The 18296-nt window shown below is 42.1% G+C and overlaps 1 protein-coding gene and 1 non-coding gene across 3 annotated transcripts in view; both read right to left on the reverse strand.

Annotated features, from left to right (window-relative positions):
- LOC142385525 (immunoglobulin kappa light chain-like) overlaps positions 1-18296 on the reverse strand; it is a 202846-nt gene that overhangs the window by 14128 nt on the left and 170422 nt on the right. The gene's annotated exons all lie outside the window — the stretch shown is intronic.
- On the reverse strand, positions 2719-2790 carry trnae-cuc (transfer RNA glutamic acid (anticodon CUC)). Its single transcript has one exon. It is a non-coding gene; the product is annotated as a tRNA-Glu (tRNA).

Here is an 18296-nt window from a genome sequence, read left to right on the forward strand (position 1 = left end):
ATGGTACTGAATTCTGCAGGAACGCTGCACAGCATTGAGTATTTATATGAGCACACAAGGGTTATATCAACTGGCCAGTTGTTTTGTTTTGGGTTATTTTTTTTTCATTATTGGTATTTTATTTTTATTTTTTGTTTTATTTTATTTGGTTGTTTTGGTTTTGGTTTGGGGGACATAAGGAAATGATGAATTGGGCACTAGGACTAAACCTGTGCCCACTAGTGAGGACAAGAAAGACATGTCCTGAGTATAAGATACAGGGCAAATGAAAATTGCTCTGGTGTGCTGCATGATTTGTTCTCCGACTAATTATTAATCCACAGATTCAGAACCACTACAGGACTCACAGCCAAGCAACGGACAGGGAGTCCATCTGAAATTCTGGAAGGCCGTGCCCATCATGCCAAGATGATGGTTGAACAAGCACACAATCTTCAAGCACTGTCAACATAACACAGCGGAAATTCTCTCTTGAAATTGTCCTAAAAACAAGATTAGTTAGGGAAGAGGGATGCTGAAGATCCCTCAGGAAGTGACGTACTGGTGACCTCTCCTTCCAAGATTAGGTCCGGATCAGAATGCTGAACAGACGTTCAGCCATGAGGAGAACCAAGCACCAAGCAATGACAGGATTGGACCAGAAGAGACTACACGACTCATCACGTGGACATAAAAAAAAAAAAAAAAAAAATTGTATTTGTTCATATGTTTTATTTCATGTAATTATTAAGCTGATTAATCATTTTTTGGGTATAAGTCAACCAATCATTAGTATAACCATTGCCAGCGAGGTGACTCGGCTGTTTGGCGCGGGACCTTAGACTTTGAAAGGTGATGAGGTGGTCGGTCGCCAAGTGGAAACGGGGCCATAGGGGAATTTTTCCCGGTTCAGCATTCGGGTTTTCGCTCCTATTCGCTGCAAAGGGTTGACAAGCCTGCTGGTAATGTTAATTGCCTTATGCACTGTTTGAGTTCCAAGATGTTAGAAATTTTTTGTAGCTTCGTTATTTCTTATTATGTGTTATGATGGTGCTTATGGGTGAGCAGGGCCTTGACACTGCTCAAACCACATATAGTTTTCCACACAGAAGATGGGTTCGGGGCCACATACACACAGAATAATATAAATTTTTATCCTTGCATACACGTAGAGGCGTGACACTTATAGTTTTTAAGAAATGTGCTCATTTGCAGAGTTATAATCAGTGAGTTATGAAGGTCTTAACCCTCTCGGAAAGAGGTTCTGTTCCAAGCAAAATGAGGGAATACTCCTGATAGAAAAGTTTTTGCTAACGCATTAGAATTGTTTATTATTATTATTGTTTATTATTTTCCACATGCCTGTGCAATGAAGACTTGCTTGCTGCTGATAACGCAATGAAGAACAGCTTACACATTGATGCTTACATAATGATGACAAAAAATCTCCTCTGGTTGTGCTGCACCTTAAATTGGTCGCAGACTTGCAGTTTGGGGCCCTGCCAGGTTGGCTGCCGCTAACAGGGGTGACAATACAGAATATAACACTCCTACCTCATTTTAAGGTTGACATGATGAAATCATGCCAAGAGGGGGAATGTTATAAATTGGCTTTATTCTTAGACTTTATGTATTCATATTCTGTAGTTCTCTAGATAATCTATGTTCCTAGTTTGTACGTTACACTCTGCTCATACAACGCAAATGTATGTCCAACACTTTAAGATGACGTAGCGGGATAAAAATAACTGGGTCAGATAAAGCGTCTCTTAGGACAGATAGGTCTGGTACAGTAGGTGCACGCCTGAAACAACACTCACACACACACATCGCTTATCACATCCAAAGAACATGACAAAGACGGTGGATGGCCTGCTCACAGCATGAGTAAATATTCAATGATGCGTCGTCAAATGTAGGTACAACCTCTGAGATGAGGGTGAACATAAATATGAAATGTTTCCAGATCTCGGGACTTGGTCGGACGGATTTCATGCGAGAACTCTGTCTCTCCAAGTCCAGCGCTGATTTTTGACCTGTGACCTCCAATAAACACTTTGTTTAACTTACGACTGCTCCAACTGGTTCTTGGGCTTCCAATATAAAGAATCGGATCTAAAAGACTCTTCAGTTAAAGTGATGGTCTGTTTTCTCATGTGCATTCTAAGTTCCTCCTCTACAAAGCAAGTGGGGAAGATTAGATTCCACAGTGCCGTACGACACAAAAAACGGGCCTCCCTCAAACTCAATCCAAGACGGACGGATGGATGGACGGCCAGCACCTGCCAGATCACCAAATGCTCCAAGTCCGCGGACAAAAACATTTTGTCCGACAATAGACCATGAAATTTCTCTTTTTCCGTATCATTCGTGGATGCCCATGTCATTTAATGACAAATAGCATTTGGCTTTGCTGCTCAAAATGTTATTAAGCACCGTGTTACACATCAAAGTATCAGAAAAACTTGATCATTCTTTTAGTTTTTAAAAGCCACAATGGTCCTAGAGCTGCTGGAAAGAGTTAAGCGAGCCCTTCTCTAAAGAGAAGTAGTAAATCTGCTGGCTGTAAAGTGTTATTTCAAATCAAGTGGTGCGCATAGGATGACTCGTTACAAACAAACGTCCTATTGAATTTGTGACAGGGCTCGATTAAATTCTATTCTTGTCATGTCATTGGAAAACAACATTAGAAATGTCTTTGGTTTACGCTACTCACAGTGCCAAAACCTGATTCCCTCATTCCCTGACCGGGAATCGAACCCGGGCCGCGGCGGTGAGAGCGCCGAATCCTAGCCACTAGACCATCAGGGACCCGAAAGCAGTGCACACGGTACAGGTTGCAAGACTGTGGTATCTCTTCCTAACTGGCAAATTAATTGGCATAGTGCATTGTACTGAAGTTGTGAACATTTTAGCCTTAGATGAAAGCAATTGTGCACATCTGGAGAATGAATCAAAGCAAGCACAAGTTTCACGCTTTAGACTTCTCTCTTATTTCAGGGAGAAATAGAAAGATTCCTGAGTAAGAGTGAGTGTGTCATAGCCCTGCAAGAAAAACAGTTGATAGATGACTAAATAAGGGTCTGTCAGGGCATTGGTGGTATAGTGGAGAGAATAGCTGCTTGCCAAGCAGTTGACCCGGGTTCGATTCCCGGCCAATGAATTCTCTGCTCCTTGTATAATTAGCTTTCAAATGTACCTTGCTATCTCTACCTCTGTTCAGACAATGGGTGGCTTGTAGGGAAAACACAGTCTCAAGCTAATGCACTCTTCAACCAAGGAAGCATTTCTTGCTATGACTCTTCAGTTAAAGTGATGGTCTGTTTTCTCATGTGCATTCTAAGTTCCTCCTCTACAAAGCAAGTGGGGAAGATTAGATTCCACAGTGCCGTACGACACAAAAAACGGGCCTCCCTCAAACTCAATCCAAGACGGACGGATGGATGGACGGCCAGCACCTGCCAGATCACCAAATGCTCCAAGTCCGCGGACAAAAACATTTTGTCCGACAATAGACCATGAAATTTCTCTTTTTCCGTATCATTCGTGGATGCCCATGTCATTTAATGACAAATGGCATTTGTCTTTGCTGCTCAAAATGTTATTAAGCATCGTGTTACACATCAAAGTATCAGAAAAACTCGATCGTTCTTTTAGTTTTTAAAAGCCACAATGGTCCTAGAGATGCTGGAAAGAGTTAAGCGAGCCCTTCTCTAAAGAGAAGTAGTAAATCTGCTGGCTGTAAAGTGTTATTTCTAATCAAGTGGTGCGCATAGGATGACTCCTTACAAACCAACGTCCTATTGAATTTGTGACAGGGCTCGATTAAATTGACATTCTTGTCATGTCATTGGAAAACAACAGCAGAAATGTCTTTGGTTTACGCTACTAACAGTGCCAAAACCTAGTTCCCTCATTCCCTGACCGGGAATCGAACCCGGGCCGCGGCGGTGAGAGCGCCGAATCCTAGCTAATAGACCATCAGGGACCCAAAAGCAGTGCACACGGTACAGGTTGCAAGACTGTGGTAAACTCTTCCTAACTGGCAAATTAATTGGCACAGTGCATTGTACTGAAGTTGTGAACATTTTAGCCTTAGATGAAAGCAATTGTGCACATCTGGAGAATGAATCCAAGCAAGCACAAGTTTCACGCTTTAGACTTCTCTCTTATTTCAGGGAGAAATAGAAAGATTCCTGAGTAAAAGTGAGTGTGTCATAGCCCTGTATGAAAAACAGTTGATAGATGACTAAATAAGGGTCTGTCAGGGCATTGGTGGTATAGTGGAGAGAATAGCTGCTTGCCAAGCAGTTGACCAGGGTTCGATTCCCGGCCAATGCATTCTCTGCTCCTTGTATAATCAGCTTTCAAATGTACCTTGCTATCTCTACCTCTGCTCAGACAATGGGTGGCTTGTAGGGGAAACACAGTCTCCAGCTTAATGCACTCTAGCAACTTTTCAACCAAGGAAGCATGTTTTGCTATGACTCTTCAGTTAAAGCACTGCTGCTCAATTTCAGCCATTTTCACAGTCATGATGGATGACAGAGTTCCATTCAGAGCCAACTTATTCCTGGTCTTAGTTTTATTGAGCCCCACCATGGAAAAAACCCTCTCTGCATCAGCATTTCAGGGCGGCAGAAATAATACCATTTGGCAATTGTAGATATCCTTGGGAATCTGCTCACACCTTTGAAAAAAATTAACCACGGAAGCCTAATTACACTCCTACATATTTTTCATTTTTCATTAAGTTGCTCATGTCAAAGGGTGTGTGCTGAATATTTAGGCCTACTACTCCAACGAACACTTTAATCGGCAGGTATTGGTCTTTTACAAAGAGTAGGAAAACTATGGTAACTAATAAAAGATTAAAATAAATGAAGATATGACCTGCTGATGATTCTGACGGTTCTCTTCCACCTCCAGCTCGTTTACAACTTCTGGACGCATTCAGAGCATAATAGTTGCATTCATGGTACGCGTGCTTGCAGCTGAAAGCTATTTCAGACCTCACCCGGCAACAAGAAATTCTGTTTTCTGATTGGCTGAGAAATTCCATTTTGTGATTTGCCGATGGGTTGCCAAATCAAGACAGCTGTACCAGAGCTATAGTTCTGAGCTGTACAGCGCACAGTAACCTGCCAGTGATTCGTTTATAGTATAGGCCATTAGAATTTCTGTGTGACGAAGTTGATCATTTCTCAGCGTGAGAAATGGCATGTGTGGCGTGTGAGCGTGTGAACTTGTTGAAATGCGTGTCTCACGCTCATTGCGTGAGACTTGAGAGCCCTGATAAAGTATTTTTATGAGCCCTGGATAGAAGCATTTTTGAACAGGGAAACATAACATCCTGTATTAATGTTAAGACCTTTATTTTATAAGCAAGACAGGAAGTGGTTCTGTGGTTGACCTGGAAGTGAAGGTGAGGATTAAAGGTTAAAGGAGCCAGCCAATGTTGAACGCCACGTGTGGTTCTTTTGTTTTCTTCAGTAAATAAAGTCAAGACGACCCTCTGTTACATTTTTAACTTTTTTATTAATTCATCTATAAAATACACGGCTTACATCATCTTATATACATTTTAAAGGCGCATTTTTACTTTTTATAATATTAAGGGGCTTTGGTAAAGGAAAGAAAATCTTTATGAAATACAAAAAATCTGGGTTTTACATTCATATATTTACATTTATGTATGAAATATTTTCTGAATAATACTATGTTATTGACCAGAAAGTCCCATTCACTATTAACCATCATAAGACCATAAATAATGTCTTTTAGGGAGAAGGGTTGGAGACGGATCCCCGTGTGCAGCCAGTCATGTACATCAATCCAGAATGTTGAAAACATACAATGAAAAAACAAGTGATCAGAAGTTTCATCCTCTCCACAAAACACACATCCATCCCATTCACAACCAAATCTCCGTCTCAGTAGCTCTCCGGATGGATATACACCATTTAGGATTTTAAAGTGAATTTCTTTTACTTTGGGATTAATGGGGAATTTTAAATATTTAGAACGCAACGAATATATGTCTTCTTTGGAGAAACTTTGTTTAATGGAGTTACGAAATGACAATAAAGGGTGCGTGACGTCATCAAATATCTTTCTAATTGTTTTTATTAGGAATCTTAATAGTCTTAAAATGACAATTTCCAACAAGAAGAAGTGGAACATTAGGAGTGATGTCAGTGGAATTGGAAACAATCCCTTGAATTAAATGTAAAGTAGGTTTAGGGATGGCTTTTATTATGGATACAAAGAAGTTTCGATTGATGATCAGATTATATTTGAGGCAAAAATGTTCATATGTCTACGTGACTTCCGCATTCCTTTCTTTCTTTGGAAGTCTGTGGGGGTGTCGCTGTCCAAGATGGCGGCCCCACGGCTCGTCAGCGCCAACAGACAGTAGCGGTACTATATAAGTAAGCCTATTATGAATATTAAAATACGCTGAATCAAGTGTCCCGTATCATGCCTACATATGACGTTTGCAGGAAAAAAAATCCGGTGAAAATCAGTTTAATATTCAGCGAGTTATGATTGATTAAATGCGCTGACACTTCATTGCGCCAGCCAGCCAGATTACACTGAGTGGAGCTGATGACCGGTCCAAGATGGCGGCCCCACGGCTCGTCTGCGCCAATAGACAGTAGCGGTCGATGCGGCGTCTATTCTTTACATGTCTATGTGTCTGTGCCATCTCCACTGCTCTTCATTCTGTACACCGATGAGTGCAGATCAACACACTCCAACTGTCACTTGGTTCAGTTTGCTGACGATACAGTTCGCCTGTCCCTCCTATCTGGCCCCTCCCTCCATCATGGACCCGCTCTTCAGCAGTTCATAGAGTGGTGTGACTCTTCCTGCCTGGAGCTGAATGTCAGCAAAACTAAGGAGATGGTTGTGACCTTCTCTAGCAGCCAAAGGGAACTGGCGGCGGCTGTCCCCACTATGATCCACGGTCCTCCGGTCGAGACAGTTGAGGAATAATTTTGTTTATGATGGTTATTTTGAAGGGGAAAAACAGTTGAGAATGCTAATTTATTTTATTTTGTACTAGCTTAGCATTTACAAATTATTTTTCTAAATAATTGGTTAGGAGAATGCCATGATATAGAATTATACCTTTTAGGTTCTGCACCAAAAGCGGCGTTTGCACTTTCTCTACTTTTTTAAAGTGGTGGGGACAAATCTGCTCATCAGACAAAGTGCCGGGGACGCGTCCCCACCGCATTAACACGTTTTATTTTTTTTTGAGGTCTTTTGTGCCTTTAATGGATAGGAAAGTTCAGACAGACAGGAAGCAGGGGCCGAGAGAGGGGGAACGCACATGACACTGACGTGATGAAGGAAGGTGAAATGCTGTTTCAAAAAGCCTTTCCTTTCAAGATACTTTTAATAATTTGAGGAACTAATGTTAGCTAAACCTTGGTCCAGCGCAGTGTTGGCCAGGGCTAGCGGGCTAAGCTAACGTTAGCTAGCTAGACAACTTCGCTAGGTAGCTAGAGGCCAAAGTCAACCACATAAAACAAACAAAAAAAATCGCTAAAATCATTAAAAAAGAGAACGTTTTATCGACCGAAACTTAACTTACCGTAGAAAGAAGAGACTTCGAAGACAAGTGTGACTGCAGTCTGAGTGCTGACTCTGAGTGTAAATCCAGAGTGATTCTCAGAACGACGGAGTTCTTTCACTATCAGGAAAGAACTGCAGGGGAAGTTCATTTTGATCAATTCTGAGTAAAATGAATAGTAACCCCTGTTAATTTACACCAACACAAAAAAAAAATAACACTGACACATTTGCTGCGCAGTGGAGCACTCCGGATGGGTGTCACTGTGGGCCCCTCCTCTCTCGCTTGGGAGTGTGAAGGGTGTGACAGAGATTTGGTCTGAAGGTCTCCATGGTAACCTCGGTTCTAATACGTCACAAAGAGCTCACAACATATGTGATGATAAGGCCTCAACGACACACGTCAATGCACCTCAATGTAAAACACGTGCATGACACGTGATTTATACGTCATAACACATCATTATACGTCAGAGGCGAAAGTTTATAAATAGGACCCAGAGATATCAACAGCTTTGTGTTGGGAGGTTGTGGCTCCCCTCCCTCAGGGAGCAGGTTGAGAGGCTGATGGCAGATGGGCGTTGAGTCTCGGCTGCCAGGACAGCAGTCAGGCTCTTTCCATGCGTACAGTATGAGGCTGTGGCTGGAAGCGTCTGCTCCGCACTCGCAAGTCAGGCTTGTGTTGTGGACAGGAGCCCCCGGAATTGGTTGCGTCTTGGTCTCGGTCCTCTCATGTCCTTCTGGTCCCTGAGTACGTCTTTTGTGTTAATTCCAAACACAATCATCTGAGGCTACAGCAGTGCCCGCTGTCACTGCCGTGCATTATTAGCCTCCATCACAACAGCTGGTCTCACTTTTCCATGGCAAGGAAACGAAACCAAATCATCACGGGTCCAACACATCACTTGTCCACTTCACTAGTGGGACCTGCTAGTAGGTTTTAAATGGGGAAAACCTGAGATCGGGTTTAAGTATTAAGTTAACCTGCTGAGTCTTGGAAATAACTCTAAAATAATTTTAACTCCTCGGCAGGAATATCTCTGCAGCTCTCTCATCCAGAGGATCTACAATCATGCATGTGTTTGTAACATAGCAGAGGGTGTATTCTTTCTAAAGTCAAGCATATTGCCTTTTGTGCACTCTGAGATGTTTAAAGCTCAGATTAATGTCAGAGCTGAGATTTAGAAACACGTGGAACATTCTGTATTTCCTCTTTTGTCTGTTGAGGAGCTGCTAAATATCAATAGTTCAGTATTTGTAGCACATGCTCGTGCACGTAAACACGTTATGTTTAGGTTTTATTTTGTACTGTAGCTATACATACTGTGAGCTACACCACAGCTGACTGCTTATACCTCATTATATAGTCATATACTGTATACATAGACAGCTTTGGTATTGCCCTTGAGTATAATCCAGGGTTTTATACCTAAAGCTATGCCATAAATCCACTATCAGTGGACTACACATACGAATTCACAGACCGACTTGGAATTATTAGGAAGTTTATTTCTAAGAGTTCTGTGTTGAAGCAGTGCTGCACACTTAGAAGACGGTACATTGGGTTTAATTCATTTTCATTTTCAATTCATTTTTATTTATATAGCGCCAAATACAACAAATGTCATCTCAAGGCACTTAGATAATAAAGTCCAATTCAAGCCAATTGGAATTCAATTAATTGTAATCATAATTATTCATAAAATAATCCAATTTGTTCATACAGAGCCAATTCAAAAACAATTTTCTTGCTAAGGAAACCAACAGATTGAACTGAAAACTTTTTGTTTTTCGGTCCAATCTCCCGTCCTGAGCGTGCCTGAGGCGACTGTGGAGAGAAACGACTCCCTTTTAACAGGAAGAAACCTCTGGCAGAACCAGACTCAGGAAGGGTGGCCATCCGCCTCGACCAGCTGGGGTTTGAGAAGACAGAGAGGGGGGGGGGGGGGGCACTGTAACACTATTCAAAGGATATCTGTTGGAACAGGGAAACACGAGTTAATGACCACAATAATGTCACACATACATAAAGAGAGTAAAGTGAGGAAAGGTGTGACAGATGAGGCCCCCCAGCAGTCTAGGCCTATAGCAGCTTAACTATGGGATGTTTCAGGATCACCTGAGCCATCCCTAACTATAAGCTTTATAAAAAAGGAAAGTTTTAAGCCTGGTCTTAAAAGGGGAAAGGGTGTCTGCTTCCCGGACATTTACTGGCAGCTTATTCCACAAGAGAGGGGCCTGATAACTGAAGGCTCTGCCTCCCATTCTACTTTTAGAAACTCTGGGAACCTCAAGTAAACCTGCAGTTTGGGAACGAAGTGCTCTGTTAGGAAAATATCTTACAATCAGATCTTTAAGATATGATGGAGCTCGGTCATTAAGAGCTTTATATGTAAGGAGAAGAATCTTAAATTCTATTCTGAATTTAACAGGGAGCCAATAAAGAGAAGCTAAAACTGGAGAAATATGATCTCTCCTGTTAGTTCTCATCAGAACTCTGGCTGCAGCATTTTGGATCAGCTGGAGGCTTTTCAGAGAATATGTGGGACAGCCCAATAATAAAGAATTACAGTAGTCCAATCTTGAAGTAACAAATGCATGGCCTAGTTTTTCTGCATCACTCTGAGACAGGCTGTTCCTGATTTTAACAATATTACGAAGATGAAAGAAGGCAGTCCTAGAAACCTGTTTTATATGCAAGTCAAATGATAAGTTCTGGTCAAAAATAACTCCAAGGTTCCTCACTGTAGAACTAGAAGCCAAGGAAATACCATCTAGAGTAACTATATAGCTAGACAATTTCTCCCTGAAGCGCTCAGGTCCAAAGATAAGGACTTCAGTTTTCTCTGAATTTAGAAGCAGACAGTTCTGAGTCATCCAGGTCTTTATGTCTTTAAGACATGCTTGTAATTTGACCAACCTATTGGTTTCATCTGGTTTTATAGATACCTCCTTGAACAGTCTGGTTGGGATTGGGTCTAAAACACAAGTTGATGGTTTAGAAGAGACTATTGCTGTTGTTAGTTCAGAAAGATCAACTGGGCAGAAGCCGTCTTCTAAAGCTGCTGTACTTGATGATACATCACTGATAATAGTGGGAAGGACTCCATCAATCTTCTCTATAGAAACAATTTTATTGATAAAGAAGCTCATGAAATCATCACTGCTGAGAGTTAAAGGAATAACTGGCTCAGCAGAGCTCGGACTCTTAGTCAGACTGGCTACAGCGCTGAAAAGAAACCTGGGATTATTCTTATTCTCTTCTATCAATGATGAATAATAAGCAGTTCTAGCTTTACGAAGGGCTTTCTTATACGTTATTAAACTATCTTTCCAGACTAATTGAGACTCTTCTAAATTAGAGGAGCTTTCTTGCAGTCTGCTTTAAAGCACGCAGCTGTGAATTATACCAAGGAGCCAGCCTCTTCTGACTGATTACCTTCCTTTTCAGAGGGGCAACATTGCCCAGTGCTGTAACCATTGAAACTATAGTGCTGTCAACAAGAGAGTCAAGTGTTGCTGGAGTAAAGTTTAGGTAGTCGTCCTCTGTCATATCTGCACATGGCAGTGAAGAAAAGGATGATGGAATTAACTCTTTAAATCTGGTTACAGCATCCTCTGATAGACACCTTCTAAATGTAAATTTCTTCTCAGAAACTGTATAGTCAAGTAATGTAAACTCAAAGGTTATCAGAAAATGGTCAGATAAGACAGAGTTATGAGGGAACACTGTTAACTGTTCACTCTCAATGCCATAAGTCAGCACAAGATCAAGGGTGTGATTAAGGCAGTGAGTCGCTCTGTGAACACTCTGAGAAAATCCAATAGAGTCTAATATAGAATTAAAGTTCATATTTAGGCTGTCATTTTCAAACATCTACATGATTATTAAAGTCACCCACTACAATGACTTTATCTGTACTCAGCACTAACTGGGATAAACACTTTGAGAATTCAGACAGAAACTCAGAATAAGGGCCAGGTGGACGATACACAACAACAAACACAAGAGGTTTCTGGGATTTCCACTTTGCGTGGGAAAAACTGAGAATCAGAGATTCAAAAGAGCTCAAACTAATCTTGGGTCTGGGACTGATTAGTAAGGCCTATTTCAGACCAGGGCGGCAAAGCGTGGCAGAACGGAAGCGATTTTCACCGGCGGAGGTGAAAATACATGGAAACAGATCTGTCCTTGCACACCGACGCGGCGGTAGTCGGGCGGTAGCGGCGCGGAGACGCCTCCGTCCCGCGCTGCTTTTGGAAAATAGAACTCGAGCGGACTTTGGACGGCAGCGGCCGGCGGCGGCCGGCGGTGTCCCGTTGAAATGAATGGGGAATGCAGACAGGGCTGGAGCAGAACTACCGCGGCCGCGGACTGTCCGGTGTGAAAAGCCAAGTTGAACACACCGCCTGATAACCGGCGTAAGACTGCCGTCATTTCGCTGCCGTCGTTTCGCTGCCGCCACGCCACGCTCTGGTCTGAAATCGGCCTAACCCTGATCTGAAGATAGCTGCCACTCCTCCTCCTCTGCCTGTGGTTCCAGGAACGTGAACATTTAAACAGTCAGAGGGAGTTGCTTCATTAATGCTAACATGATCCTCCTGCTGCAGCCAGGTTTCTGTAAGACAAAATATATCAATATGATGATCACAAATCAACTCATTCACTAACAGAGACTTCGAAAGGAGAGATCTGATATTCAGCAAACCACATTTAATAGTTTGATGTTTTTGTTCAGTTAAAGTTTTTGTTTTAATATTTATTTTCCCAAGAGGATTTGCTCCTTTTGTGTTAATTGATTGGGTGGGTAGCAGCAGGTGGGAAGCTGCAGAGAAGTGTGTAAGACTACAACTCTGCATCCTGGTCTGAGCCCTGGGTTGTCATGTTTTAGGGTGGCAAATAAATTCATCCATATTTCTAGAAATGAGAGCAGCTCCTTCCAAAGTGGGATGGATGCCGTCTCTCCTCATCAGACCAGGTTTTCTCCAGAAAGATTGCCAATTATCTATGTAGCCCACGTTGTTTGCTGGACACCATCTAGACAACCAGCGATTGTAGGACGACATGCGGCTAAACATGTCATCACTGGTCAGATTTTTTACTCTGAGCTGGATTTTATCCAACATATTAGAAATGTAACAAATAGAATGAAATAGAAATGTAAGACAGGATTTTATCATCTTAAAAATATTGCCAGAGTTCACCCATTTCTCTCTCTTGCCAGCACGGAGGTGCTGATGCATGCTTTTATTTCTAGTAGAATAGATTATTGCAATGCCCTGCTCTCTGGTCTTCCCAAAAAAAGTATTTCTTACCGACAATTACTACAGAATCAGCTGCACGTGTGCTGACGAGGACCAGAGGGCGGGAACACACGACACCAGGTTTATATAAAAAAAAAAAAAAAAAAAAAAAAGCTGCATTGGCTCCCCGTCCGTTTGACGATTGATTTTAAGGTTCTTTCAGTTGTTTATAAATGTCTTAATGGTCTTATTTTTCTGATCTGCTTTTAAATTATTGGCCCTCGCGGACCCTGAAGTCCTCTGGTACCGGCCTTTTAGTTGTTCCTAAAGTTGGAACAAAAACTTATGGTGAGACGTCGTTCCATTATTATGGACCTGCCACAGAACCTCAGGGCTGCAGAGGCTGTCGTTTTTAAAAAGAGGCTCAATACCTACCTTTTTAGTTTAGCTTTCAGCTGTATTTTATTTAATTTATTAATTTGGGTTTAGTTTACTTTCATCCATTATTTTAAACAGGGCTGGGCGAGTCAACTTGTTATTATCGCATTAACTCATTCATTAGACACCGAGAGGTGGAGGTGTCGATCACATTGTACCTCAAATAAAATTATATCCAAGACTTGTGGAAAGAAGTAGAATGATTTAAAAGTGAATAAAGCTGTAAGCAGCAGGAGGAAGCAGAGACGTCTGCACTCTTCAGAAGCAAGAAGTAAAAACCATTGCAGGCGCCTACATCTTCATCACCATTTAAGGACTTCTGGCATAATATTTTACTTTCAGATGACTCCACGAGCCAAACTAAAAATACAGAGACAGCTGTACACAGTTTTAGCTTCAACAGTCACTGCTCCTCCCCATGTGGAGAAAAGGCATTGCAGCTCACTTCCTTGATTAAGGACATTACTACTTTGTTATGGCTGGGGGTGGTGTTACTTGGCTGAAAACTGGATAGGACCCTGCTGGCAACTGGCTGTACAGAGCCATCATTTTGAGTAGCTGCATCTAAGAATATGCAGCTCCAAATAGTTCCCTCCAAATTAAATCCATTTCCAAACATGAAGATATTTCTCCCTGGTTCCCTTCCTTAGGCCTTCGACAGCCACCCTTCCATCGAGACGAATAAATAAATTATTTGGAGCCAAAGAATTGGTTTCAGCAGCACACATTGTACAATACCACCGTTTTATTTAAAAAGAGGTTCAGGCTGGCAAGTTAGACAGCTTCATGACAGCCGCCTCAGACGACAGCTTCTGTCGGATTGGCGACCGCCACTGCTGCGGCAGCTTCTTCCGTCGGATTGGCGACCGCCACTGCTGCGGCAGCTTCTTCCGTCGGATTGGCGACCGCCACTGCTGCGGCAGCTTCTTCCGTCGGATTGGCGACCGCCACTGCTGCGGCAGCTTCTTCCGTCGGATTGGCGACCGCCACTGCTGCGGCAGCTTCTTCCGTCGGATTGGCGACCGCCACTGCTGCGGCAGCTTCTTCCGTCGGATTGGCGACCGCCACTGCTGCGGCAGCTTCTTCCGTCGGATTGGCGGCCGCCACCGCTGCGGCAGCTTCTTCCGTCGGATTGGCGGCCGCCACCGCTGCGGCAGCTTCTGTCGGATTGGCGGCCGCAACCGCTGCGGCAGCTTCTGTCGGATTGGCGGCCGCAACCGCTGCGGCAGGTTCTGTCGGATTGGCGGCCGCAACCGCTGCGGCAGGTTCTGTCGGATTGGCGGCCGCAACCGCCACTGCTGCGGCAGCTTCCTCCGTCGGATTGGCGGCGACAGCCAGAGAAACATTCACTTCTCTTTTAGCCTTCAGATTTACTTGTGAGATGTCAGCTTGCTTATATTTCATGTCGCCAATGGATGCAGCAGCTTTAACTTCTTTGCTTTCCATTAAGACTGCAAAGAAGTTCAAAAATGGATTAAGAAATATAGACAAGTTAGCCATAAACAGAAAATGCAAATACTTCAGACCTGCCCCAATAGATGGCCCTAAACTCAGTTTAGTTACTTTTCTTGCAGTGTGACAAAGCTTTAAAGGGCTTTACCATATCCTGACACGTACTATACAACTATGCAGAAGTCAAGTAAACAGCTGCAGATTGAAACGGGTCACTGTTCAAACAGAAGTCTTCTGATAACCATTTTCCAGTCGATGCTCAAACGCAGTTTATAAAGTTTCACCACCCAAGGAAGACTCAAACTCATTTTGCATACCTTCTTTTGAGTTCTTCCCCAACATGGAATCCATTGGCTGGACAAGTTCAAGGGGTTTCCTTGAAGACAAGTCTATGACACAAAAGGCATTGAGTTACTATGAAAACCTACAGCTTTAAAACATTTCTTACAGCTGTCCTTACCGCTTTGCTTTTTCTGAACCTCATTGGCAGCTCCATGATTCATCCCAACTATTGGCCAACATGATCCTATGGAGAGAGCATATTTTGCACAAATGCTGATCGTGAGAAAGAACAACAGACACAATCCAGTTTTAGGACTTAACACCAAAAAGAGCAGACAAAATGCAAAACCTTTGGCCAGCCAAGCCGTCAGCACAGAAATCAGCAGGACTCCAACAGCTCCCATTGTTCCAGTCAGCAAACAACATCCCAACCCACCTGTGAGGTTTAAATCAGCTCCTCGTGGAGGTGACACAGCTGTTGCTCATCAGGTATAATTAGATTTAGAAGATTCAGGGCTCATTCAGATAATAGTGAATTAAAAATACCAAAAGTGGATTTAAATAGTAGTATTGAGGATTTTAATCTTTATATATATAATGCTATTGTAGAAGTGGCTAGTCAAACTATAAGGATAAAAGGTGGGAAAAAGGAAAGGAAGTTGGTACCATGGTGGACAATAGAATGTACTGCAGCTATTGAAGAAACAAAATAAAGCCTTTAAAGTATTAAAAGGAAATCATAGCCCTCAGAATTTGAATGAATACAAAAAATTGCAAGTGAAGGTAAGAAGAACTGTTAAAAGTGATTAAAAGAATGAAAGGAATTAAAAGAGTGAATGGATGTCCAATATTAAATAATGGAGAAACAACAGCAGTGAAAAATAAAGATAAGGCAGAGATGTTGAGAAAAGTGTTTGTTAGAATTCATAGTTCTGAAAATATCAGCGTAGTAGGGCGAGAAAAGACAATTCTGGAAAATAAGGAGTTATTGGAGAAAATGGTCTAATCAAAAGATTTATTGAATATGTCATTTACAATAATGGAATTGAATAGGGCAGTTTAAAAATATAAATTATCAGCTCCAGGAAAGATCAGATTTGTTATGGAATGATAAGTAATTTAAGTGAATTTTCTAAAAATATTTGATTGGAATTGTATAATAGAATTTGGGAGGAGCGAGAATTACCAAAAAGTTGGAAAGAAGCTGTGGTTATACCAATTAGAAAGCCAGGAAAAGATGAATCAAAACCAAAAATAAAAAATGATAGACCAAGAGCTTTAACATCCAATATATGTAAAATAATGGAGAGAATGATAAATGAAAGATTGTTATATTATATAGAAAGTAAAGGACTTATATCAAAGTATCAAAGTGGATTTAGGAGAGGGAGGAGTACAATGGATCCAGTAATATGTCTAGAGAATGAAATAAGAAAGGCTCAAGTAAATAAAGAGAGTGTTGTAGCAGTATTTTTTTATATTGAAAGAGCGTATGATATGATGTGGAGAGAAGGGTTATTAGTTCAAATTAGAAGAATGGGTATAAATGGTTGTATGTTTAAATGGATTAAAAAAAATTTCCACATTTGGATATATACTGTATATACTGAAGAGATTGTAATAACCCCAGCCCTAAATTTGACTTGTCCTAAGTGCAATTGCTTTTGTTTCGCCTAATTTTAAATCAAACAACCTCAAACATCCCTACATGAAACCACATTTAGATAATAATGATTCTATTTTTGTGAAAGGGGGATGAATTCATACCCTCTGTACACATAGCCTAGCTTTACATTAACCTGTTTTATTAATGTTTGCAGATGACTAAGACAGGGAAACCTGATGCTTACTGGAGGGACATCTGTGTAAAATATGCCCAGGGCCAATACCACTTCTCTACTGGCAAACGTCCAGGGGCCAAGAAGTGGAAAAGGGCCCTGGAGAAAATTGATGCTTGTCCCCTGCAGAACCACACAAAGGATCTGTTCGGGGGAAGCCTTCTGTGCTCCTGTGGGTTCCACAAGGTAGGTGAAATGATTTACTAAGTCCTGGTAAGCCACTGCAGCATGTGGATTTATTTATTGAACAATATATATCTGCACAATTCTGGAGAAAACTGTGAGTGTAGGATTCTGAGTTGCATGTAGTACAGCCTAGTCAGCCAAGGAGGAGGAAATAGTCCACCGCTACACAGCTCTCCATGCCATGGACAAGAAGCCTTCAAGGTACAAAATAGTAATTATTTTGTGCACCAGAATTAAACATACATTCCATGGGCTGAATGAAGAATATGGATGACTCTTTCACCATTTAGCTACACCCAGAAGGCTAGGAAGAAAGCGCGGGCATCAGGAGGACCGTGGAGAGCACCAAGGAAGCCGAGTGGCTCTGCTCCTGGACAGCAGGCGGCAGAGAGGTGCTTTCTATCATTTTGGTTCAATGCAAATCATTGATTAAGAGACAGCACATGTAATTAAGTGTAAATTACTTTATTGCAATCCCTACTGACATTGTCACTTGGTTCTTCGTGGCTTTACAACCTTGTTCACGGTCCAGATCATATCACACTTCTCTCCCACAGACTGTACATGACTCACGGCCAAGCAGCCCGGGACCCCGAAGTCCACAGGGTCAGTGAGTGTGTCTGCCTCAGACTAGTGATGTGTCGGTCGCGAACGATCCGGCTCTAAGAGCCGGCTCTTTGAAGTGAACGACAGGAACTGGCTCCACAATGGGAGCCGTTTTGGGATCCTATTTGGGAGCCGTTTTTTTTTTTCTTTCAGTATCTCGCTGTCTCGCTTGTGCTCTGCAAGTGCCACAGAGCCGACAGTTTTGTCCCCACGTCGGTTTTTTTGTCCTTGATACCTCGCTGTCTCCCCCCCCCCCCCCCCCTCACTCTGCTCAGCTTCTGCCAGTGCTAGACGGAGAGTTTTTTTTCCTCGGTCTCCACTGCCCTCATGGAAGCGTGTGCTCCACACATCTGACTAATCACACGCAGCTTTCAATTAATAAGGTGACGGGGCTGCTTTTATACTTTTTCGTACTGTGGTGGGTATTTGTATTTAACACAGTGAGTTCTTCATCTCTAGTGGTTCAAAACTTGTGTTGTTCACATGTTTTTTATCCTTCATAGTTTTATACTTTAATTTAATAGCACTGAAAGTGATACTTGTATTATGGTACCTTTTTGTTATGAAGCTGCTTTAATACTTTTTCGTACTGTGGTGAGTATTTGTAATACAGTGAGTTCTCCATCTCTAGGCCTAGTAGTTCAAAACTGGTGTTGTTCACATGGTCTCTTTTATCCTTCATAGTTTTAT

Source organism: Odontesthes bonariensis, chromosome 8 (assembly GCF_027942865.1).
Source record: "Odontesthes bonariensis isolate fOdoBon6 chromosome 8, fOdoBon6.hap1, whole genome shotgun sequence".
Lineage (NCBI taxonomy): Eukaryota > Metazoa > Chordata > Actinopteri > Atheriniformes > Atherinopsidae > Odontesthes > Odontesthes bonariensis.